The 24,620-nt window shown below is 47.8% G+C and overlaps 1 protein-coding gene across 1 annotated transcript in view; it reads left to right on the plus strand.

Annotated features, from left to right (window-relative positions):
* LOC138258999 (contactin-3-like) overlaps window positions 1–24,620 on the plus strand; it is a 1,120,386-nt gene that overhangs the window by 338,841 nt on the left and 756,925 nt on the right. The window lies entirely within an intron of this gene.

The raw sequence follows: 24,620 nt of genomic DNA on the forward strand, positions 1-24,620 counted from the left end.
GGCCCTCAGGGGATCTGACCATCTGGATCAAAACATCACTTAGCTGCCATATATCACAGCTACCTACCGACTCTCCCGACCTGTTAGGCCTTCGTCTATCCTTTGGGCCCGACTCTGTGGTGAACATCTTTAATATCTACACTCGAGGGGTCAGGGGGGTCAAGTTTCCAAAACCCTCTGCGCCCTCGTAGCCCTCTTACAAAACTACCCCCGCCATCACAAAACCATTGTGACTGGGGACTTTAACGTCACATTCAAACCCCTTGACTGGGACGATCTGAGGTCCACCAACGAGGAGGATCAAGCCTGGTCTATCCCCACGCTGTCAATGCCACCCATCAAGAGATGGACGCAGGTTGCTATCCAGGTCAAATCATTGACCATGGAGTTCAGGCTCAGGGCGTTAAATGGCAGAACCAAATCAGACACCAATGGCAGTCACACGTTCAACAAAACCAACCACACGAGCAGAATCGACTATTGTCTATTCGATATAAGACTATGGCCTCTAGTCATCGACATGACGATCACTGAAAGGGCTGAAAGTGATCACAACCCCCTCTCTGTCCACACATTAGCTCTAGGTAATCTCCCATCCACGTCTAACTCCCCAGCAGTAGCTCCCGAGGGCATTAGCCTGGCCAACAATAAACAACACCTAAAATGGGACAAGGTCGTGGCTCGGCCCGCACTCTTCAAAGCTGCCAATAACACCCTAAAACTCACACTAATGGGCCTAGAGGCAGGTCCTGCAATTCCCTACCAGGAAATAAGCTTAATTCACACCTCCTGCTTTAGGGATATCGCAGCCCACTTCTCAGTACCCCCAGCCCACGACGACAAACGACCCATAGGTAGGCACCGCTGGTTCAACAAAATGTGTCGGTCCTTAAACAAGCGCTTAGTTCAAGCCATTAAATCCAAGGATCCCACCGCCATCCGCGTAGCTAGGAAGTCCTAGAAATCTGCAATATGCATAGCTAAGCGTGACCAAGATAATAAATGGTGGACAGCACTCAGTGACGCTGTGCGCGAGAGGAACCATAGTCTGTTCTGGTCCCTGGCAGCGCGAGGCCCAGAAACCAGTGGTTTGGACATCACAACCAATATTGCCCCGAGAGACTGGGTAGTTCACTTTAGCAGCCTGTACTCCCCTGATCACGATAGTCCCATCCCTGTTTGCACTGGCCCCCACCTAAATCACCCATTAGCACCCACCACCGCAGCACCCCTGTTGTTTTCCCAAAGTGACATAACCTATTCTCTAAGCACCTTAAAACGCGGCAGGGCCCCTGGATCAGACTGCGTCCCAGCAGACCTGTTCTCAACAGACCTAGCATCTTGGTCAAGATACCTCACCATTATAGCTAACGCAATAGCACCTGGGGCGCCAAATCCCGAGTCTTGGAAAACAGCTATTGTTATTCCAATCTTTAAAAAGGGCGACAGATCACTTCCTTGCAACTATAGACCTATTAGCCTAATCGACTGTGTCCAAAAACTCTTCTGCCACTGCCTCCTAGGAAAGATCGAAGAATGGATGACTGAACGCGAAATCCTTAGCCCCCTCCAAGCCGGTTTCCGGAAGAAAATTTCCACCACTGATCAAGCCCTCAGATTCCTATTATTATATTGGAAAACAGTGTTCATTGGTAAAGGCAGCCTTTATGTAGCTTTTGTGGACCTCAAATCTGCTTTTGACCTAGTACCTCGCAACATACTATGGGACACTCTCTTTTGGTTGGGAATCCCGGAGCCCATTCTTGCCATTCTGATACGACTCCACGAGGACAACTACGCACAAGTCAGGTGGGGCAACAAGGGCCAATTAACTAATAGAATCCACGTTTCCCAGGGTGTGCGGCAAGGGTGCGTACTTGCCCCGACCCTCTTTTCCCTATATATCAATGAAATCGTCCCCTCCCACCTCGGACTGCAGGCTGACGCACCTTCACTCGGCCCACAAAAAATCCCAGTCTTACTCTTTGCCGATGACACCCTTCTGATATCCGAGACCCCTAGTGGTCTAAGGAAACTCCTTGCGTGCTTCGAGCATTTCTGCTCATCACAGGGACTCGAAATCAACGCCTCGAAAACAAAACAAATGACCCTCAATCCCCACAGATCTTTTAAAGGGAAGTTTACTCTAGAGGGCTCCACACTTGAGAAGGTGGGCATTTTCAGCTACCTGGGCATAACATTCACTGACAACATGTCTTGCAAGCCACACATAGGAAAACAAGCCCTAAAACTAAAACAAACAACAGGGGTACTACTTAAAAAATTTCACCTCTCACACACAAAACCAATTCGCCCAGCATTACAGTTATACGAAGCCCAGGCCGTTTCCTCAGCGATTTACCGGGCTGAACTATGGGGCTACACCAAAACCCAAGACTTAACCACTGCTGAAAACAACTTCCTTAGAAACCTTGTGTCCCTTCCGCTAAGAACCCCACTGTTCCCCCTTTTCAAGGATCTCGGTATCAAACGCATTGGACACAAAGCCTGTCTGTGACCTCTGCTGTACTGGCGGCGTCTCTGTACCACTCCGGAGCTCGATACCTTCCCTGAAGCTCTACAGGTCATCCTAAAAGCCGACCATCTTCACAAAATCCCCTGGCTACGATGCATCAAGGGTTCACTGCACTCACTTGGGCTCGACGATCTCTGGAACTCACCAACCACGTCAGTCTTCCCCTCAAAAAGCGAACTAAAGAAACTATACTGGCAAATGGCAAATTACGATGACACAAGGGCTGCACTCCACACTACACTATCTTGTGACTTTGCCAACCTAAAAGAGTCATGCAAGTACGAAGCTTTTTGGGACCTAATCACGGCGCCAAGGGAAAGGAAACTGTACTTCCAGCTCCGCATTGGTACACTCCCATTAAGACTTCTCACCAGTAGCTGGTCACACAATGAATCAACCGTATGCCCAGCTTGCAAAGCCCCTGTCGAGAATCTCCCTCACGTCCTTTTTGCCTGCCCCGCGTACACCACCCCCCCGTAGGAAATGGCTGGCCCCGGCATGCAGACTTCTGGGAGTCCGCAGCTCTGCGCTAGCCCTGCGAATCCTCAGATCAGACACTAGGCCAACGCTAGTGATCGCCGTCGCCAAATTCCTCGGAGCTTATTAGAGGGAAAACCCTTCTGAATAAAGACTCCAAATAAGACTGTCCCATCGTCCTGTGCAGCACATTTTACTCCATTTTATTCCATTTTATTCCATTTTTTTCATATCTTTTACTCCCTTTTATCATTATATTTACTTGTGATTATCATTATGTGTATTTATTTGTATTTATTATTGCTTTCGCTTTTTTGGCTCTTGTAGCCGCAATAAAGCTCCTTTGACCTTGAACTCTGAACATCTTTTGCAAATTTACATCTTTATGATTGGTAACCTTCATTGTTTAGCTTTGTTTTTTGTTGTCATTTAGACTCTGACCAGCGTGACACTGCTATTTTTTCTCTTAGTGTGTGTGCTGCAACCCCTTAACATGACGTAACATTGGCTAAAGCCAATTGGGTATTTAGCATTTAAGTAAGGCCACAGTAGAGTAGTGGTAGGAAAATGCACCTCAAGCATAACATGAGAATACTGCACAGAGCTTGCATTGTACATTTACAGAACCCACATGTATGAATGAAAAATATGGCTTTGGGTCATCAGTTGTGACTGTAGTTACTACATGAGCTGTTGTGCTATTTAGTAAAACTACATTTTGTTACATTGTCACCCCAGTGTGCCTTGTAATCCACATGCTTTGGGGCAGATTTACCAAGATTTTGCATTAGGAGTGTGTCACTTTTGTGGTGCAGCTCAGGATCTAAACTCAATTAAGTGTTGTACTAAACCATGCAAAGCCACCTTGCAAGGATTTGCTTGGTTTAGCAATTATAAAGTAATGCAACACAGTGCATAGCACTGTCTTACCTTGCTTTACATCAGGAAAGCGTTCCAAGGACTGGAGAATTGACATTCCCGTGCATCCACCTATGGATTTTGATGCAATTCCAGATTTACTAATGTGACTAAACCTGGGAATGTGCCACAATTGCTTTGTCTACTTGAATTATGCATAACAAGGAAAACATCTTTATTTATTCTTTTTATTTCCTCTGGTTTTCATTTTGAAGACAAAATGGATGCATTTTTGGAACAACATCAAATGAATATCAAAACGCAGATAATGTTGGCAGGCTGGCGCTTACCTGAGTCAGCATGGATAATGATGAAACTGGTGATGGCATTAGTAGGTTGTCAAATATGATTTCTTTAATGATTGGCAACTGCATTGCAGTGCTATATGCTTAATGCATTCTGACTGATTGATTTTTTTCCCCAAATATCAAGCAAAATAATTGAAAGTTATTCCAATGTCTAGATGAACAGTTTCAAAACAGATCATGCATCAGAAATCATGTCTCATCGGTGGAATAGTGGAAGTGTTAAGTTTGTGAAATGAAAAAGTCCAGTTTTCACTTAACCTGTTCAACAGGTGTCCTCCAAACTAAAATGCCATTACTTTATGACATTGTACTTCACTGAGGTAGAATTCACTTAAAAAAATATGAATTGCACAACTATCAGAAATGTAACTGAGATTCCATTAGATAGTTCATATTCCACTAAAGAGATTTAGAAACAACAAACCGAAGAAGGAAGGAATAAATCTACAAATAGTCTTCAGGCCAATTAATAGGCCAGAGAATCTGTTTTTGAAAACATGGCCATTGCAACCATGATATGCAGAGCAAATGTTTCTGCCTCATAGAATGCAGACGTTTTATGTTGGAATTCCAACAAACTTGTTTAATTTATCATAGTGTATATTTATCATGCTTACCCTTGGCTAGTTAATTGGAGGGAGGATAAAATACACCAGGGCGTATTGCAGAGGCCCCCTAACTTTTTGCCCCCATTTTTCACTTTTTTGCTGGTGTTTTCCTGACTCTGATGGTGCCCTGGGTACTGCTAACCAGTTCCAGGGCCTGTGCTCTGTGTAAAATTAGTATGCAAATTAGGCTAATTATATTTGGCTATGTCAACCTACCTATACGTCCCTAATATATTGTAGGGCACGTAGGTTTAGGGATCTCAGCATAGGTAAATCACCGATAGGAGCACTTCTGAGATGCCCAGTATCATTTTAAAGGCAGGCCTGCCTTGCTGGCTGCTTTTAAACTAAAGTTATATCCAAAATCGACTTTGGAATTAAAAGTACTTCCAAAGTCTTAAACTACCTTATTTTCACATATAAGTTACCCCTAAGATGTGCCGTACATGCCCCTCAGGTTGGGTGCCATGTAACTATAAGCAGGGACCATATAAAAGTGTTTTATAAGACCTGGTGAGGTAAAATAGCCAAAATCGTTTTTCCCTCCCTGTAGTGAATGGCCTCCATAGGCTAAAATGGGAAGACTTTATATTAATTAACAAAGTCCCATTAAGTGTCAGATACCTTGAGTTTTGTATTAAAGTGATTCTTAGAATACATCCCACAACTTACAATTGTTGGATTTAATATAACTACTTCGGGTAAAGAGTTTTAAAACTCTACCGGAAAGTTGCCAACTTCAGCACTGTAGTGCCCTTCTCTGATTGCCCAGCCTCTGGCAGCCTGGCCAGGCTGCCTTGATGAGGTGTGAAGTGGCCTGGGTTGAACACAAAGGATGTGCCTAAGGGAGGAGATCTGCTTCAGCAAATTGTTAAGCAGAGTGGGGGAGAGTGGCCAAACTGATCTTCAAAGGCAGGGAAGGACATTTGGAGCAGCTCAGGACCTCTCTCCCATCCTGCAACCCTAGAAAATTAAGTGCCCTCTTGATTAGATTAGGGGAGGGCAGGAGAGGGGTGTGTTTAGACCAGTGGGTAGGCTCAGCCAGATCGAAACTCCAAAAATCACTTTCAGCCATGTTGGATTTCTGGAGAATGTTGCTCCCTGGGATTGATTTTTGCCACACTTCCTAGGAAGTGGTCATCACAGAGGGAAGGATCCTGCCTCTGATTGGACATCCAGGACCCCCCTGTTTGTCACCCAGGAGCATGGATAAATATGGAAGAGCTGCACCCACACCTCAGAGCCCTACAAGGAAGATCATCAGAAAAAGAAGGACTGCCCTGGACCCCTGACCTGCACCTGAACACTGTACTCTGAAGGACTGCACCAGCTGCACACTTGGGCTTCACCACAAGAATGACTTTGCCTGGCTTCAACTGGTTCAAAAAGGGACTCCCTGTTTGCTACAGGTGAAAAACAGCTAAGCAGAGTCCCCTGAGCCAAATCCTGAAGAAACTGACCAGCTGACCACAATCCAGTGGGCATTTTGGATTTTGAGCCTGTTGCATTCTGGGAGTTGGAGCCCGTACCCTCAAGAAGCAACTCAGAGGTTCTAGAACCTTGGAGTGAGCTGTGAACTCCTAAAGGACATTCAAAGAACTTCTGGAAGAAAATTGAGAAGTTTGGAGAAGATTGGTGAATTTTTTGGAAAAAGCTCCATAGAGAGACCACCCCACCATGGTGAGTCTAGTCGGCTTGACTCAACCGCAACTCAGCCTGACTTGCAAGTTCATCCCGCTGAAGAAAATCTCCAAAAAAGTGACTAAGTCCGAACGTAGAAAGTTGACCGCGTCTTCCTGTGCAGCATATCCGAAGAGGACTTCAAGGATGTCGGATCAAGATTCAGGTTTGGCCCAGTCAGGGATTTTCGTCTAAAAAAAACATTTGATAAATCTTCTCCGAGGTCTCCTGCAATGCGTATCCAAAGAAGGGCTCTAGGGAGGTCAGATCGGACTGGCGACTTTGTCCCGCTGAAGAAAATCTTGAAGAAAACAACTATGTCTGAAGGTAAACTTTTGATAAAGGCCTCCCACTTCCTGTAGCTGAGCAGGGCTCCATCGCTGTAGGACTTAAACATTGACTTTGCCCTGGTTGAGGTGCTACCAGATGACCAGATTGGCCCTTTTCATTTCTATGTGCTAGAAAACAGTAATTAATATCTCCAGTTCCTGTTCTCCGATTTTAATCATTTTGGTGTCCTTTTAAAGACAAAAATATAACCTATTTTTATAAATTGATGTTGGATTTTTATTGTGTTTTGTGTTTTACTTATTTACTGTTTTGTGATTTTTAAATGTTTACAAACTTGTCTCCTAAGTTAAGCCTTGTTGCTCGTTGCCAAGCTACAAAGTGTTTAGCTGGGTTTAATGTATTGAGGCCTAACTGGACCTAAGTGGAGCTTAGGGTCCTTTTGCTAAGGGTAGGTACTTACCTGCCCTTACCAGTAATCCACTAAAGGTTACAAGAGCTGTTGAAATTGATAGAAACACAAAGGTTCTATTGGGTGGCACATGCAGATGTGCTGATGAATGTTGTATGGTCCTTTGCCCAACATCTGAACTTGAAAGAATATTTTCAGATATGCTGAAGAAAAGTATTGTGTTTTTTTCACACCAACCTAAGCATGCATGTTTTTGACAATTATGAAACTAAAAAGAATTGATTTGGAAGGAGATAATTCCCTTCAGGGGTATTGTAAGATGCTGATTGTCTTCTACATAAAACAAAGGACTTTCTGTCTATCTGAGTTTACAAGTAAGGGCTGGTTTCCAAGGGTTACAAGATCTGTGCAAAATGATAGAATTTCAAAGGAGGCAGTGCCCTACACGGTTGGTGCATGCAGACCTGTTAATGAATGTGAGACTGTCCTTTGTCCAAAATCTGAATTCAAAAGGGAGTTTTCAGAAGTGTTGAAGAAACGTATTGGTTTTTTTTCACGCCAACCTAAGGATATGTGTTCCTGAAAATCAGTGATTCACAAGAACATAGTTCCATGCAGGGGCCACATACGAAACAGGTGTTTTGCTACACAACATAATGGGCTCTCTGGTTTGTTGAGTAAACAAATGAACAATATATTTTTCATTAGTTCTCTTGAGGTAAAATTGTAAAGGCTAAATCATTTTTTAGTGTCATGGCACTTTATTTTCAGAATTTCTCATGCCCAGTTTAATTGTGTTATTACTTATATCCAAGCTTGCTCTTGCATCAAGAGATTCAAATCTTCCTTTAAATGCTTAAGAGTGGAAGAAATAATGGTTGAGGTGGCGTGCATGCATTTTGCAAGAGTTTGAAAACCATTCTTGATAATTGTAAACATGCTTTGCCGTATTTCCTTGTCAGTGTTGTTAATCCTTTCTGTATCTTCATTTTCAAAGTATACATGCTCTTCATTTATATCAGCGAATATAATAGTATATATAAATGTTTTATTTTTCATGGGATATGGTCCTTGAAGAAATCCCTTAAATCTATTTCTTCACTAAACTTTGACAGGTTTTCTTTCACTGCATAGAAAACAGCCTTGTTTGGCACAATTTATCAAGACTGTATATAGTTACATTGATAGCAGACTAATATGGTGGTCATTATGACCTTGGTGGTCCAGCCCCACCATGCCTGTGGTTGCCGTCAGACTGCCAACAGGGTGGTGGTGCAGGACCACCAAATAATGACTGTGGAGGTAAACTGGCTGCATCACAGCCAGTTTACTTCCTGTACTGCCAGAGGGGTGGGACAGTCTGGCCGAAGGTTGACCACCTTCAACCCGGTGGTCCACCTACCACTGCCCGTGGTATAATGAGTATCCTTTGAGCCAGGGACACCTTGGTGGCAGCCCAGCCCCCAAATCCCTGGTGGTAAGGATACTGGTGACAGGAATACTAATTCCTTTCACTACAATAGGACTTCCCAACCCCCTTCGTGTAGGAGCCCCCATATCCTGATCCCATCAGAAGCCCCCCCAAACAGCAACACCTCCCTCCCCCTAGTCCCTGTACTGACCCCCGCCTGATCCCTGTACTGACCGCCGATCCACACACGCACACACCACACTTACATACATACACGCACACATCTACTGTCACTCGTTTACACACACATGCACACTCGGACACAACACCACCCCCACCCCGACATACACGCACACATACTCCCTCCACCCCCGCATACACACATTCACAGAAGCCCACACACACTTGCACACACACGCACACAATCGCACACACACCCCTCCATTCACACACACACACACACATTTGTGCACACAACACTCAACCCCACCCCATGTTGGACAATTAACTTACCTGATGGTCGTCCGGGAGGGAACGGGGTCCAGTGCACTTGCTCCGCTGCCAGTACCCCACCAACTCAACACCGCCACGCCATTTAAAATGCTGTAATACAGCAGACGGAGTTGTGGTGACGTGATGGTGGCGGCGGAGCAAGCTCCACCAGACCGCTGACCGCCAGTATGGCTGCTGGACACTTCCCCCCCAAATAGTGGCGGAGAGCAGCCAGCAGCCATAATATGGTGGTCACTTTGGTTCTCTACGGAATAGACTGCCGAAGTCATGATCAGTGCCTATATGTTATATTGGGTTTGGATCAAAAACCTGTGAAAACACACATCAGTACCTTTTGGCATAACGGTATTATATTTGAACCAAACATTATGCGGTCATTATGAACACGGCTGTAAACACCGCCGACCGCCGTGGCAGCTGTGAACAGAAGACCGGCATTGGTGGTGAATAGAAACCTGCCATATAAAGAACCAAAATCCTGAATCTGTCAAAAATCACCAGTTCACCAGTCACCGCCAGGACCCTGTTGGTGGAAATGCTGGACCTTCCATCCCGCCACCGCCGAGCACACCCACATCCCGCCCTCCAAATAATGATGCACAAATCACCTTGGCGGTCAGTGGAAGTCGAACACATTGGATAAGCTAGAAACCCACACACCTGACACACATCCACCGCACCACAAAACACTCACAGACACACCCCACAATCCTTTGCAACAAAACTAGGCCAATGAATACAGAGAGCGCCAGAAGCAGACACCGAATGCCACTATACACGAGACTCACACCGACCCACAGAAGAGCACCCTCACCGCAATTCCAACCACAACACCATTCACCACACCCACCATGTCACCCCCCAACACATCCACGCTTGACAGAAAGAGAGCTAAGGACCATGGTGGATGAGATCCTGAAGGTGGAGCCACAAATATTCGGGGCTCAGGTGCAGCACACACCCATTGCCAGGAAGATGGAGCTATGGCAGACTATTGTCAACAGGTCAATGCAGTGGGACACCATCCACGCACCAGGGATGACATCTGCAAGGGATTGAATGACCTGCGGGGGAAGGTTAGGGCCATGGCATCCAGGCACCACATTGCAGTCCAGAAGACTGGGGGAGGACCACCACCAACACCACCCTAATACACAGACTGGGAGGAAAAGGTACTGGCCATCCTGCACCATGAGGGACTCACTGGACTCACTGGAGGAATGGACTCGGGTAAGTCATCTACATTTACCCCATTTACATCACACCTGGAATGCATGCACCACCCCACCCCTCCAACACCCACCAGGACCACTATCCCACCCAGGCCACAATCACCGCATTCAGTCCCCCTGCATGCCCACAAACCCACTAACATGGCAATATCCCTCCCACTGTGCACAGCCAACCACCACTGCAAGGATTCACAATGGCACTACACCACCCACAATGCAACTCCACATCCTAAGTAAAATGCAGTACAAACCTCACATTTGCCAATGCATGGCCCCAAAATGTAACACCTGCACAAAACAGCCTAGCCCTGTGCACCCCATCTGATCATGCATTTGTAACAGACATATCCATTTCCCCCCAACAGGCACCACCACCCATGCCACCCTGACGGACAGGACAAGGAGTGGCAGTGCCCCCCAGGGAGACAGAGGCACCTCACAGGACACTGGGGATGGATCCCTGAACACTGATGAGCAGGCTGCCCCCTCACACAGTCCTGGACTGTCACCATCTAGCAGCCCCACCCAGGAAACCTGGGATACCCATCTAGCAGCCCCACCCCCCACCCTGACACCCCTACCACTGAGGCAAAAACATCAGTCCAGGGCAACCGTCCCCACACAGTGTATCCAGGCCACAGACTGGTGGAACACAAGTACAGAGGCCACAGTCACTCCCTACCAACAGACAGGAAGACAATGGCCCCAGTACAAGTGGGACTGCCAGACCTGTGCTGGGGACACAGACACAGGGGGCTAGGCCCGGTGGGAGGGCATCACTGGCCCAGGAGGGAGGCCACAGGATGGATGCTGCAGCCCAGGATGTAATCTCTGTGGTTATGGGGGCCTACCAGCATACCCATGACAGATTAACCCAGATAGTATCCACCATGGAGCATAGTCAGATTATGCAGCAGGAACACCACCAAGAGGCCATGGAGCAGTGGAAACTGCACAACACCACAATGGCCAGCATAGCAGGATCTCTGCTGCAGCTGGTACAAACCCAGTCTGAGACCCACACAGGACAGGAAGCCCCCACTACAGCACAGGAGACAGACCGGACAATGACAGCATCAGCAACACCATTCCATGAACTACCCTCAGAGGAAACATAAGGAGCAAGCATGTCATCCCCTCTAGGTCAACAGCAGGTGCCCAAACGGACCATCAAGCCAAGATATGGGACTGGAACCCCTGCCAAAAACAAGGCCCCCTCAAAGAAGTGACTCTGCAACTATCTGCCCACCAACCAACCCACACAATCAACCATCAAACAGTGCTAATAATCAACAAGAACTCATGTAAGCATTGAAGGAATTGATGGACCCATCAATACTTACAACAAGGCTGCCACCATGTTGGCATTGAGGACAACCACCCATGACCAACTGCCATCACTGTAATTGCAGTTGGTCATGGTCAATCCGTGCCCCAAATAAAACACATATCACACTTGTAACACTGTCCCCTGTCATAATGTGTGAACAAAGTAAAGTATGGATGCAACTGGCTGATTACTTTATTTGTAATGCGTAGCATGAAAGAACACCTGTGTGCTTAAATGGTGTCAAAAAATGAACCACTAAATTGTATTTGGTACCATGCAGACCTGGACCCAGTTGCAAATAGTAGATTCAAACCCCTCTTAGATGACAAACCACACTGACAGTATGTTTCACAAACAACATTGTCAGCCCTTAGTCACACATATTGTAGTTACATAGAGTTGTATCAGCTGGGTCCTGGAATTGACATCTTATCCTTCCTCATCATCACCATCACTCTCCTCCCCTCTCTGAGGAAGCTGGTCAGGATATACAGCACCATCCACCTCCAAGAGGGGGATAGAATTTCTCACTGCCACGTTGTGCAGCATGCAGCAGGCCAGCACTATTCTACACACCTTTTCAGGCCCACAGGCCAGGGAACCTCCAGATATATGTAGACAACAAAATCTAGCCTTCAGGAGACCTATTGTGCGCTCCATCACCCTCCTAGTACGTCCATGGGCCTCATTGTAATTCCTCTCTGCATCTGACCCAGGATTCCTCACTGGTGTCAGGAGCCAACACAAGTTGGGATAGCCAGAATCACCTAGAAAAAGGTGCTAAACACAACAGTCATTGTCAAGCCTCTGAGTCAGACAGGCTGGCTGTCTGCTAGCTGGCAGTTACTGACAGAAACACCTACCTATGATCCACCCTCTGTCCTCTTGCAGTTGTTTCATCTTGTGTGGCACACTACTGTTCCACAGCACAAAGGAATCATGGACTGAACCGGGGAACATGGCATTCACATGTGAGATGTACTGGTCTGCAGTACATACCAATTGGATGTTCATGGAGTGAAAGTTCTTTCTGTTTCTGTACACCTGTTCACTGACTCTTGGGGGTGTTATAGGTATGTTGGTGCCATCAATGGCACCTATCACATGGGGTATGTTTGCAAACGCATTGAAGTCAGATTTGATGGCAGGAAGGTCAGTACTTTGGGGAAACCTCACATAGGACTGCAGGTGTCATGCAAATGCATTTAGAAATCTTGTCAGTATCATGCTGAACATTGGCTGTGAAAATCCTTCCCCCCTGCCCACTGTCACTTGAAAGGAGCCCGTGGCCAGGAAATGGAGTGCAGAGAGCACCTGCACTTCAGTTGGGATGGCATGCTGATTACGATTTGCTGGAGTCAGTGCAGGATCCAGTAATACACAAAGTTTGACAATAATTGCATTGGTGAGTCTTTAATTGATTATGATGCGACGCTCCACCATGGTCCGCAAATCAACAAGTGGTCTGTACACCGATGGGGCCCTTCCTCAGCACAAGGGTCGGTACCTAGGAGGGATTTGAAACACGTGTGAGGAACACACATACATAGGCACACGTTGTCATTCATTGTGCACTGCTGACTTGATTGTAGGGACTCAAAAGTAAAATCTGTTTGACAGAATTCCATCTAGACCATAATGAGTGAACAGGGTTTGTTATGTGTGGTATTTGTAATGGTCACATGCATAGGTGTGTTAGGTGAACAATAGGTCCTGCATTGTGCAGATATAGGCCCTCATTCTGACCTTGGCGGGCGGCGGAGGCCGCCCGCCAAAGTCCCGCCGTCAGGTTACCGTTCCGCGGTCGAAAGACCGCGGCGGTAATTCTGACATTCCCGCTGGGCTGGCGGGCGGCCGCCTTCAGGCCGCCCGCCAGCCCAGCAGGAAAGAGGCTTCCACGATGAAGCCGGCTCGGAATCGAGCCGGCGGAGTGAAAGCTGTGCGACGGGTGCAGTTGCACCCGTTGCGTATTTCACTGTCTGCGCAGCAGACAGTGAAATACATTTAGGGGCCCTCTTACGGGGGCCCCTGCAGTGCCCATGCCAGTGGCATGGGCACTGCAGGGGCCCCCAGGGGCCCCACGACCCCCCCTACCGCCATCCGGTTCCCAGCGGGCGGACCGCCGGGAACTGGATGGCGGTAGGGGGGGTCGGAATCCCCTCGGCGGCGCAGCTAGCTGCGCCGCCTTGGAGGATTCCAATGGGCGGCGGTACACTGGCGGGTGACCGCCAGTGTTGCCGGTCCGACCGCGGCTTTACCGCCGCGGTCGGAATGCCCATTGGAGCACCGCCGGCCTGTCGGCGGTGCTCCCGCGGTCCTCCAACCCTGCGGTCATGGACCGCCAGGGTTGGAATGACCACCATCATTTTTATTAATGTACATTTAAGGCCAAAATGTCTGCCTCCTGTAATCTAGAATTGGCATTGTGGAAGTGACCTCATATTGCTAGCGGTTGACGTAACAGCAGAAGGTGGCGTTTATCGCCATTCGCACAGTCATTGGTTAACATGGATGCCAATGGGGAATCCAGGCATATCATGATTGTCGCCGGCGGTGATGGTGCACACCACCACGGTACGTATGTAAATTCGTCACCACAACTTCACTTGACTCCCTGATCTCGTGCGAGCAGGTACTCCACTTAGTGTACTGCTGTATCCTGCCTCTGGTCATGGAAGTGGCTCGTGTTGCTGGGGAAAGGGACCCGGCCTTCATCCAGAAGGAATTGGAGAGGCTGGGGTCCTGCCCCTGTACGCCAAGCTCTACAAACGGCCAGAGGTACAGGTGAGTCACGGGTTTGGGGGCAATGGTTGTGTGTAATGGATGGCATTGGAAGTACATATGTGTGCACCTCTGACCCTGCATGGGCCATGGTTCATGCCATGCTGCATGCGTATGTCCTGTAAGTCTGTTAGTACTGCCCGTCCCATAGTGACGTATAGCCAGCTGTACATAATTTCCAAGTGCCTGACCTCTGTGTTACATTTCTGTGTCTCCCTTTTAGGTCAGCACCCACCAGAAGACGGCACTTTGGCATGCCATTGCCAAGGAGGTGCGGACCCTGGGGGTCTTCAACTGGCAGAGCACCCACTGCAGGAAGAGGTGGGAGGACCTGCGGTGCTGGGGGCAAAAAATCTGTGAAACCCAGCTGGGGAAGTCCTCCCAACGTGGAAGGGGTGCCTGTCGGGCACTGACCCCCCTCATGCTATGCATCCTGGCAGTGGCATACCCAGACCTGGATGGGCGCTTGAAGGCTGCACAGCAGTCACAAGCGGGTGAGTACACATATCGCAATCTTAACCCGTGATGGATGCCTGTGTGTGCATTAGGGTTTATGCTGCTTAGTTGCAGGGATTCTAACTGTATTCCATCTACATGATGGCCCCCGTAGGGTGTAGGGGTATTTGGGTTAGGTCTCCTACACGTCGGGTCCTTAGGTAGTTCAGGGAATGGGTGTAGAGCAGGGTTCTGGTCACTAGTCAGGGGCATGGCCATGGGCATAGTGGAAGGGGCTGCCTGTTTGGGGGGTCTTCCGGGTGGGTGTATGTCTGGCCGTAACTCCTTTCAGCTATTTACAAGTGTCTCTCCTGTTTTGTCTCCCCATCCCTGTTCTCTTGTGTTGTTTGTGTACATCAGCATCATCTGGTGAGGGAGCTGAGGCACCGGCGAGTGGGGATGCAGCGGCCCACGGATCCTCAGAGGCAAAGTCATCCGACACCAAGGGGACCAGTGGGTTGGAGGGCGAGGGGAGTACCGTGGGGAGGAAACTACCACTGGAAGTAGTGACTCCGATACCTCCTCCGATGGGGGCTCCCTGGCAGTGGCGGACCCTAGTGAGCACACCCCTACAGTATCATCTTCTGCCACCCCCATGCCATCACTGCCCTTCCATTTGCACCCCACTGAGTTGCCCGTGACCACTTACACAGAAGGGTGGGCGTCTCCTTCACCCCAGGCACCTCCTCCCCTGCCCCAGTCAGCCCTGCTGCCCCACAGAGGAGGCTATTGACCTCCTGAGAACCATCTCTGTAGGGCAGACAACCATCATCAATGCCATCCAGGGGCTAGCATCAGAGATACAGCAGACCAATGCCTATCTATCTGGATGGCATTCATGGTGCTGTGTCTGGCCTACAAAGACCTTCTCAGGCTCTGGCCTCCTATTGGATGGCAGCCAGTTTCCCTGGTCATTCTGTCCCCCCTCCCACCTCCTCTACCCCTTCCAGCACCCCACTCCCTTCACCCCTCCAAAGCACACAATCTGACACGCAGTCTAGCACCTCAACACACAAAAGCACACTTCTAAACACAAGCACCACACCTCCCACCACAAGCATTCACACAGCCAACATACAAATGCACAGACATCAACATCCACTTCCCCTAGTGTGCCCACCTCTTCCGCCACTCTGTCTGTCCCCTCTACATGCATACCCCCAGGCACTGCACCTTCAGTCACTGTTGCTGAGCCTATTCCTGCACTCACCACAATAGCAGACATCCATATATGCAACCCAGACAAAACACCTGCACTCACCACAACTACTGTAGTTGACACATGCAGCACACTCACCAGACGTGCAGACACCCACACAAATACATCCACACTGGCAGCCTCTCTTCTCCCACTGTGTCCACCCCCCCTCCTCCAAAAACACACAAAGGCACCAAGACACCCACCCATCACACATCCACCACACCTCAGCATACTGTCCAGTCACCTGCACCCACAGCACGCACCCCTACACCACTTACGTCCACACCCTCTGCCTCCACTCCCATGCCCTCTTCCAGGCCCAACACAATTGCTCCAAAAAAACATTTCCTCTCCCGTGCTGACCTCTTCCAACCCACTGGCCCACCCTGTCTTGTCCCTAAGCGTGCCTACCTCCTTGTCCTTTCTACTCCTTCCACTTCACAGCCCGCCCCTGTCCGCCCTTCACATTCCTGTGCCCCTTCCCCAGAGAGGAAGAGGCCCCGTGCAGAGCCAAGTCCATCTGGCTCCACTCGGTCAAAGCACCCCCCCACCTTCCAAGGCCAAACCCAAAACCCCTCCACCTTCTGAATGCAAGTCCAAGCCCCACCCCTGTCGCAAATCCCCACCTCCACCACCCCCTGCCCCTGTTCCCTGAGGTGCCTGGATGTCCTATTGTTGCCCCATTAGGTGGAGTACTGTGCACTTTTGGGAGTCAGGTTGGGGCCATTGCAGCCCAAACATGTCTGGCACTATGGACTGGCCATTGGCCTTGTTGTGAATAGTTAGCTCTGTGAGCTGCATAAATATTTATGTGTGGCCTGTGTTTTGGTGGCACACTCTTGAACCCTGCTCTCTCGTTTCATTGTTTGTGGGTGTGGGGCATTTATATGTACTATGGTCAGGTTGGATTTGCCTTGTGTCGGGTAAATACCTCTTGCTGTGGGGTGTATGGGTTGTGCTTCCGTGAAGGGTTGTGGGAGCGTTGCAGGGTGGGTGGAGTGGCTGGGTATGTAACTGTGCCCTTTCCTCCCTTCTGTTGTAGGCTGCAGTACTTACCGTCGTTGTCTTCGTTGGCGGTCTCGGTCGTGGAGGTATATGGCAAGGAGCAGGGCTGGCATGATCTGCAGCTCTCTATCCATGTCTGCTTCGGCGCATTGTGTGGGCCTCTGGTGAATGTTTCCTTATATTAGGTTTTCTTCCGTCTGGCTTTGCGTGGCGGTGGTTCCCTCCCCGGAACTGACGGCGGTCTAGTGGTTCATTATTTGATGGGCGGGTTGGGCCTTTCCATCGGCCTGTGTGCGGACTCTGCCATCGTCGTCAGCACTCCTCTACTGGCGGTGGGTGGTTTTCAGGATGCCTATGTTTCAGTTGATTCATACTTTGGTGGTCCGGACCGCTCCTCTGTTGGTGGTTTTTATCGCCACCGCCGGCGGCACGGTTTGGACCGCCGTGTTCATAATGAGGGTCTATATCTTCCATTCCACACCATTTCATTTAAATCACTATCAGTAATAATTTCTTTCAATTTCAAACCTGTAAATTGTGTCAAATTAATTTTTGCAATTGATTGTGTCTTTAGATTTGACAAAGATGCAAATCTATGTTCTGCTGCACTGTCTTATTTAGGAATATCTTTACTACCTGTACACGTTTTATTTATATTTCATTCCCAGTGTGAGATTCCTTGCAATACTAATGAATGAATAAACTATTTGGAAAAAAGAAACCTGTGATTCAGGATCAGGAAAGCTTTCATTGTTTCTGGTTCTTGGGAAAAATAAAAAGCAAACTGATATGCCCTGGCATCATCCTAAAAATAGTGACAACTTCTGTGGAAATACTTGGGACTATTTATGGCGAGCTTCGATAATGCTTCAGCTATTTTTATTTATAAATATCTCTAGTGATGTTAGATGATGAATGAAATGATGACTATAAAATAAAAACAAAAAAGTGCCTAAACATTTTCTGTGTTTAAATGGGGATCTTCATTGCCCAGCATGGCACATATATTCAAAATGTGTATTAATTGTTTGACAGCATTTATGTCCAATGAATTAGCAGAAGGGCGAGGAATTATGATGTCATCCAGAAAGATTTTGATAGCATAAGGAATAGCAATAATTTCTGTTGGACTTGAAAATTTGATGTGAGACCTTTTCCCAAGCAAGACAATTCATCACAAGAAGCACAGATAATTCCTTTTTGCTGTGTGGGAGAAGAATGAGGTTGCAATTCCTGCCCCACAGGAAACTGCATTGCTTTATGCAGAGCTTAAAGAACTTAACTTTATATATATCAAGTAATTTTACTTCCCTTGTGCACTGCAAGTCAGTGCAAGGGGGAGCAACTACTAAGTTAGATTTATCAAGCCACTCAGGGACTAAATAACTTTCCCACCTCCCTGTGTGCAAATATTCCTGGTGGTAGGATGATGGCTTTGTCCTTCTCTGGGGACAGCCTGCTTGCATATCACAGGTGTTGTGCTCTTTGAAGCTCACAATCTTGATGTGCACTTCACTAACCTTCTTGGGAGGGAGGTGTCACCTCCTCCCTGTCCAGGCCATTGCCCTGACTCCTGGAAAAGTTCCTGTCTTTGGTGGCAGGAGGCTCAGGAAAGTGTGGGCTGATCAGCCAGAGTACAATGAAGTTCTGGTAACCAGGTAGTGAACCTCTAAGGTGCCCCCTGGATGCATTCCAGCCTTCCCTCTAAACCAGATACCTGTCAGGGGAGAGAAGGCACATTGACACCAAACTCAACATATCTAGGTATTACTATAATGAAGCTAGCGGCCCGAGTCTTCCTGGGTGCAAGTTCCATCTTATCCCATGGACCGTCAATCACCTATAGTGTACTTTAATGGAAAAGTCACTACAGAGACATAGACGTTTGTACTTACATGTCTACAATCTTAATATACCCCACCACCTGGACACAGGAGGCCTTTTCTAGGGGTGATGGACATATATTTATAGCAGTACATGTGTATGTGCCACACATGGTGATGGCACAGTCGAGTTCAAGCAGTTTATATTTGTTTGGCTAAAAGTGTCACTGTCCTGTCCACCGTATCCAGGTGTTCAGTCATGTTTTCATGTGTAATATAGATGTTCTCAATATATATTAGTGCCTCCGGTTCTTCTTGTAAGATCTCCATAATCCATAGTGAAAATAGTCCAGGGCTTTATACCCTTTGGGTTATGTTGTGTAAGCCAACTGGAGACCACCAAATGCTCATTCTGTATTTGTTTAAACTGCTAACAACCGTCTGCCATGTGTCGATGTATAGCTACTCACAAAGATTGTTCCCCATGTGGTACACTCTTCTACAGGTAGTACCTTAACAAGTGTAGCAAACAATTAACATTCCCTGCTTATTTTGGAATGGCATATGAGGATGCGTTGCCTCAAATTGATTTGTTTTTATAAGTGATCCAGAATGGGGTCAGTGGGTACTTGACCATAGTAGCATTAATAATAGTATTAATGTTCCTGTAGTAGTTGATTATAAAACAAAGTGTTGAAGTCTCCTATGGAGGGCGACTAACTGATTTAATGTCATTCCTCTGTTGCTGTCAAATTATTTGTGTCAGGCTAAGGTGCATACCTAGCTAATATAGACCAGGTAGGCGTTCTGAACAGGGAAATGGCCTTATCTACGCGGGCGGAGCAACATGTAACGTAGACATGCAGGTGTTACCACGCATGCCTGAACCACACCTGTGTGAACCACACAAATGTGTGTTTAATGCACCATACATTGCATGGTTCAAGGACACAATCGGTACAGCTGGGAGAAGAAAGCGGTGGCCGGATAAGTGGGGCTGGGGCAGGTGGGGGGATTTTTAAGGACAGGTAGGTTTTAGAGTTCAGGGCAGGGCATTGAGGTAGTTTTTAGGACAGGGTGGGGTAGGTTTAGAATTCAGGGAGGGGCAGCATTTGGGGCAGTTTTTAGGACAGGGTGGGATAGTTTTTACAACAGGGTGGGTAGGTTTTAGGGTTTAGGGCGGGGGTCCGGGTACTTATAGGACAAGGTGCTGTAGTTTTTAGATAGAGTAGGTTTTAGGGTGGGGCGGAGGTTGGGAAGTTTTTAGGACAGGGTGGGGTAGGTTTTAGGGCTCAGGGGGAGGCAGGAGGGCCGGGGCAGTTTTTAGGACAGGGTGGGGTGGATTTTAGGACCTGGTAAGTATTAGGGTTTAAAAGTTAGGTAATTTTTAGGACAGGGAAGAGTAGGGTTTAGGGCAGGGGGCGAGGGTACTTTTTAGGACGGAGTGTGGTAGTTTTTAGGGCAGGGTAGGTTTTAGGGTTTAGGGTGGGGGCAGGGATTTGGGGTAGCTTTTACGACAGGACAGGGTATTTTTTAGGGTTCAGGGTGAGTTCAGGGGGTCAGAGTAGCTTTAGGAAGGGGCGCTGTATTTTTTAGGACAGGGTTTGTTATAGAGTTCAGGATGTGGCAGGAGGTAGGGGAGGTTTTTAGGTCAGGGTGGCATAGATTTTAGGTTTCAGAGCAGGGTGGGTACAGGCTACTTTTTAGGACAGGGCCGGTTATTTTTTAGCACCGGGTATGGTAGGTTTTAGGGTTTGGGGTGGGGGGGGTTGGGTACTTTTTAGGACAGGGTGCAGTAGTTTTTTTTGCTGCTGCATAGTAAGCGGAAAGTTCACATCTGAACTCTATGCAGTGTTTCAGTGTAGGTGAAGGTCCAAATCGATGATTCCATCATCTGTCTTTGAGAGCAAAATAGAGCTTACAACTTTGTTTTTTTAAAGCTCTGCCTTCAGGGCTGTAAGCAAATATCTCTATACCTATGTATGCTTCCAGAATCAATGTCTTGCATAACACAGCATTCCTGACACTCCTATTCTGAGGTTTACATTGTGATGGTCTAAAATACATGCATGTAAGAAGGACCAGGGACCATAACAAGAATATGTTCAGTGCTGATGAGCCATGTATGGGGTTTCAGGAGATGTTTTGGTGAAATTATTCTGCATTTAGTGCATATATTAGTGTAGGATGTTGGCTCTGTATGTACTATCTCAAAGTGAGAGAGTGTGCACAGAGTCCAGGGGGTTCCCCTTAGAGGTTGATAGTGTCAAAATTAGATAATACTAATGCTCTATTTTGTGGTAGTGATGTCGAGCAGTAGGCTTATCAGAGGGTAGTGTTAAGCATTTGTTGTACACACACAGGCAATGAATGAGAACACACACTCAAAGGACTTAACTCCAGGCCAATAGGTTTTTATATAGAAAAATATATTTTCTTAATTTATTTTTAGAACCTCAAGATTCAAATTTTAGGTAAGTACATAAACTGTAAGGTACTTCACAAAGGTAAGTATAGAACTTTGATTTAAAACAGTAGTGCACATGGCAATAAGCTATTTTAAAAGTGGACACTGCAAAAATCAACAGTTCCTGGGGAGGTAACTAATATTAAGTTTTTCAGGTAAGTAAAGCACTTACAAGTTCAGTCTCCTGGGCATAGGCAGCCCACCATTGGGGGTTCTAGGCAACCCCAAAGCCACAGCACCAGCAACACAGGGCAGATCAGGTGCAGAGGTCAAAGGAGGTCCCAAACAGCAAAGGCACCTATGGAGAACAGGGGTGCTCCGGTTCCAGTCTGCTAGCAGGTAAGTACCTGCGTCCTTGGGGAGCAGACCAGGGGGGTTTGGAGAGCACAGGGACACACACACAGAAGCACACAAAACACACCCTCAGTGGCACATGGGGGGCCTGGGTGCAGTGTGCAAAGTAGGTACCAGGTGTGCCGTAGAAAACAATGGAGGGACCCGGGGGTCACTCTGACGATGCAGGTAGGGCACAGGGGGGCTTCTCTGGCCAGCCACTGACTGGGCTAGGATAAGGGCTGCCTGTTAGTCACTCCTGCACTGGTAGGTGGTTCCTCTCGATCCTGGGGGCTGCTGGTGCAAGGCATTGGGTTCCTTTGTTGCCAGGCAGTCGCGGTCAGGGGGATCCTCTCTGCAGGCGTCACTGAGGGGGTGCAGAGAGGTCGACTCATGGTGTCCATGTCGTTGGAGTCACCTGGGAGTCCTCTCAGCAGTGTTGGTTGCCTGAACTGGAGCCGCGGACATCGGGTGCCGAGTGTGAAGACTCATGCTTCTGGCGGGAAGTTAGAGTCTCTTTAAAGTTACTTGCTTCGTTGTTCTTTTCTGGACAGAGCTGCTGTCCCCAGGAGGTTCTTGGTCCTTTAGGTGCAGGTCAGTCCTCTGAGTCCTCAGAGGTTGCTGGTCCCGCTGGATGCGTTGCTGTGCACGTTCTTTGAGTTTGGAGACAGGCTAGTAGGGCTGTGGCCAAGTCAGTTGTTGTCTCAATTGTCTCTGCAGGGCTTTCAGGTCAGCAGTCCTTCTTCTTTCGTAAGGTTGCAGGAATCTGATTTCCTGGGTTCAGGGTTGCCCCTAAATACTCAATTTAGGGGTGTGTTTAGGACTGGGGGGAAGTAGCCAATGGCTACTGTCCTGGAGGGTGGCTTCACCCTCTTTTTCCCACCTCCCTGAGGGGAGGGGAAACATCCCTATTCCTACTGGGGAGATCCTCCAAAACCAAGATGGAGGATTTCTTAAGGCAGGGGTCACCTCAGCTCAGTACACTTTAGGGGCTGTCCAGACTGGTGGGTGACTCCTCCTTGTTTTTTCATTCTCTCCTCCAGACTTGCCCCCAAAAGTGGGGGCTGTGTCCGGAGGGCCGGGCATCTCCACTAGCTGGGATGCCCTGCGGTGCTTTAACAACAGGCATGAGCCTTTGAGGCTCACTGCCAGGTGTTACAGTTCCTGCAGGGGGAGGTGAGAAACATCTCCACCCAGTGCAGGCTTTGTTCCTGGCCCCAGAGTGACAAAGGCACTCACCTCATATGGCCAGAAACCTGTCTGCTTGTGTCAGGCTGGCAGGAACTGGTCAGCCCAAGAACTGGTATGAAGGGGACATCTCTAAGATGTCCTCTGTCTGTATTTCAATAAATCCCACACTGGCATCAGTGTGGATTTATTGTGCTGAGAAGTTTGATACCAAACTTACCAGATTTCAGTGTAGCCATTATGGAACTGTGGAGTTCATGTTTGACAAACTCTCAGACAATATACTCTTTATGGCTACCCTGCACTTACAATGCCTAAGGTTTGGCTTACACACTGTAGGGGCATAGTGCTCATGCAACTATGCCCTCGCCTATGGTGTAGTGTGCCCTGCCTTAGGGCTGTAAGGCCGACTAGAGGGGTGACTTACCTATGCCACAGGCAGTGGGTTAAGGGCATGGAACTCTGAGTGGAGTGCCATGTCGACTTAGTCATTTTCTCCCCACCAGCACACACAAGCTGTGAGGCAGTGTGCATGTGCTGAGTGAGGGGTCCCCAGGGTGGCATAATACATGCTGCAGCCCTTAGAGACCTTCCTTGGCCACAGGGCTCTTGGTACCAGCGGTACCAGTTCAAGGGACTTATCTGTGTGCCAGGGCTGTGCCAATTGTGGGAACAAAGGTACAGTTTAGGGTAAGAACACTGGTGCTGGGGCCTGGTTAGGAGGGTCCTATTACACTTTCAATCATAGCATGAACAAAAGGCAAAAAGTTAGGGGGTAACCATGCCAAGGGAGGCATTACCTTACAACTAGCTCAGATAATTTCATGAATTTCTGTGTGAGCTTTAGATAGTACAGCTAGTAATTTCCATGTATATGCAGTTTCAGTAAAACACGTGTAGGACCCATCCTGAGACTACACACTGACGTAGATAAATCTACAGCACTGTCAAGTTTCAGCTATTATTTCTACTTCTTTCATGTCAAAAACAACCTTGGAACATATGGTACTGAAGCAAGGCCTGGAACATTGCAAAATCACCAATACAACACAGTGTGACCTCCTTTAATAGAAAAATATTGAGCTGCACTTTTTTCCCCCCGAAGATGGAAATGCACTACAACAGTGCACGTCCCGAAGTAAAGTGCCTTGTGCATCTGTCACAAACACCCAACAAGGACACAGGCTCCATACTGCTTTTATAAAGCAGAGAAATACCCACTTGATTGGTAGAAATCAGTACTCAGAGGTCCACGACTGAACACAAACTCCATCAGACATGGCCTAGCAATGTAAAATAAATTTCTCGCTATTGTGAACTGAGCATGCAAATGATGCAGGACATCTTACAGGTGATGAATCTTCTTAACTGCTTCTTAATACAGCAGCACAGTGTACTGTCGCCGCAGCTAGCAGTATGCATATAATAATGATTTCTTAGCAATCTTCTCCCCTGTGAACAGGTAGAACAGGAGTAGGCCCAGACCATGCAGAAAAAACATTTATTAGCCCCATGATTTCTGTGTATCTTAAATATTGCTTAGTTTGTGAAAGAAATAGTGGCTGTACCTTAGGCTGTGCTCAGTAGACGGAGGCCAGTGAAATTAAACATCAG

This window comes from Pleurodeles waltl, chromosome 9 (assembly GCF_031143425.1).
Source record: "Pleurodeles waltl isolate 20211129_DDA chromosome 9, aPleWal1.hap1.20221129, whole genome shotgun sequence".
Lineage (NCBI taxonomy): Eukaryota > Metazoa > Chordata > Amphibia > Caudata > Salamandridae > Pleurodeles > Pleurodeles waltl.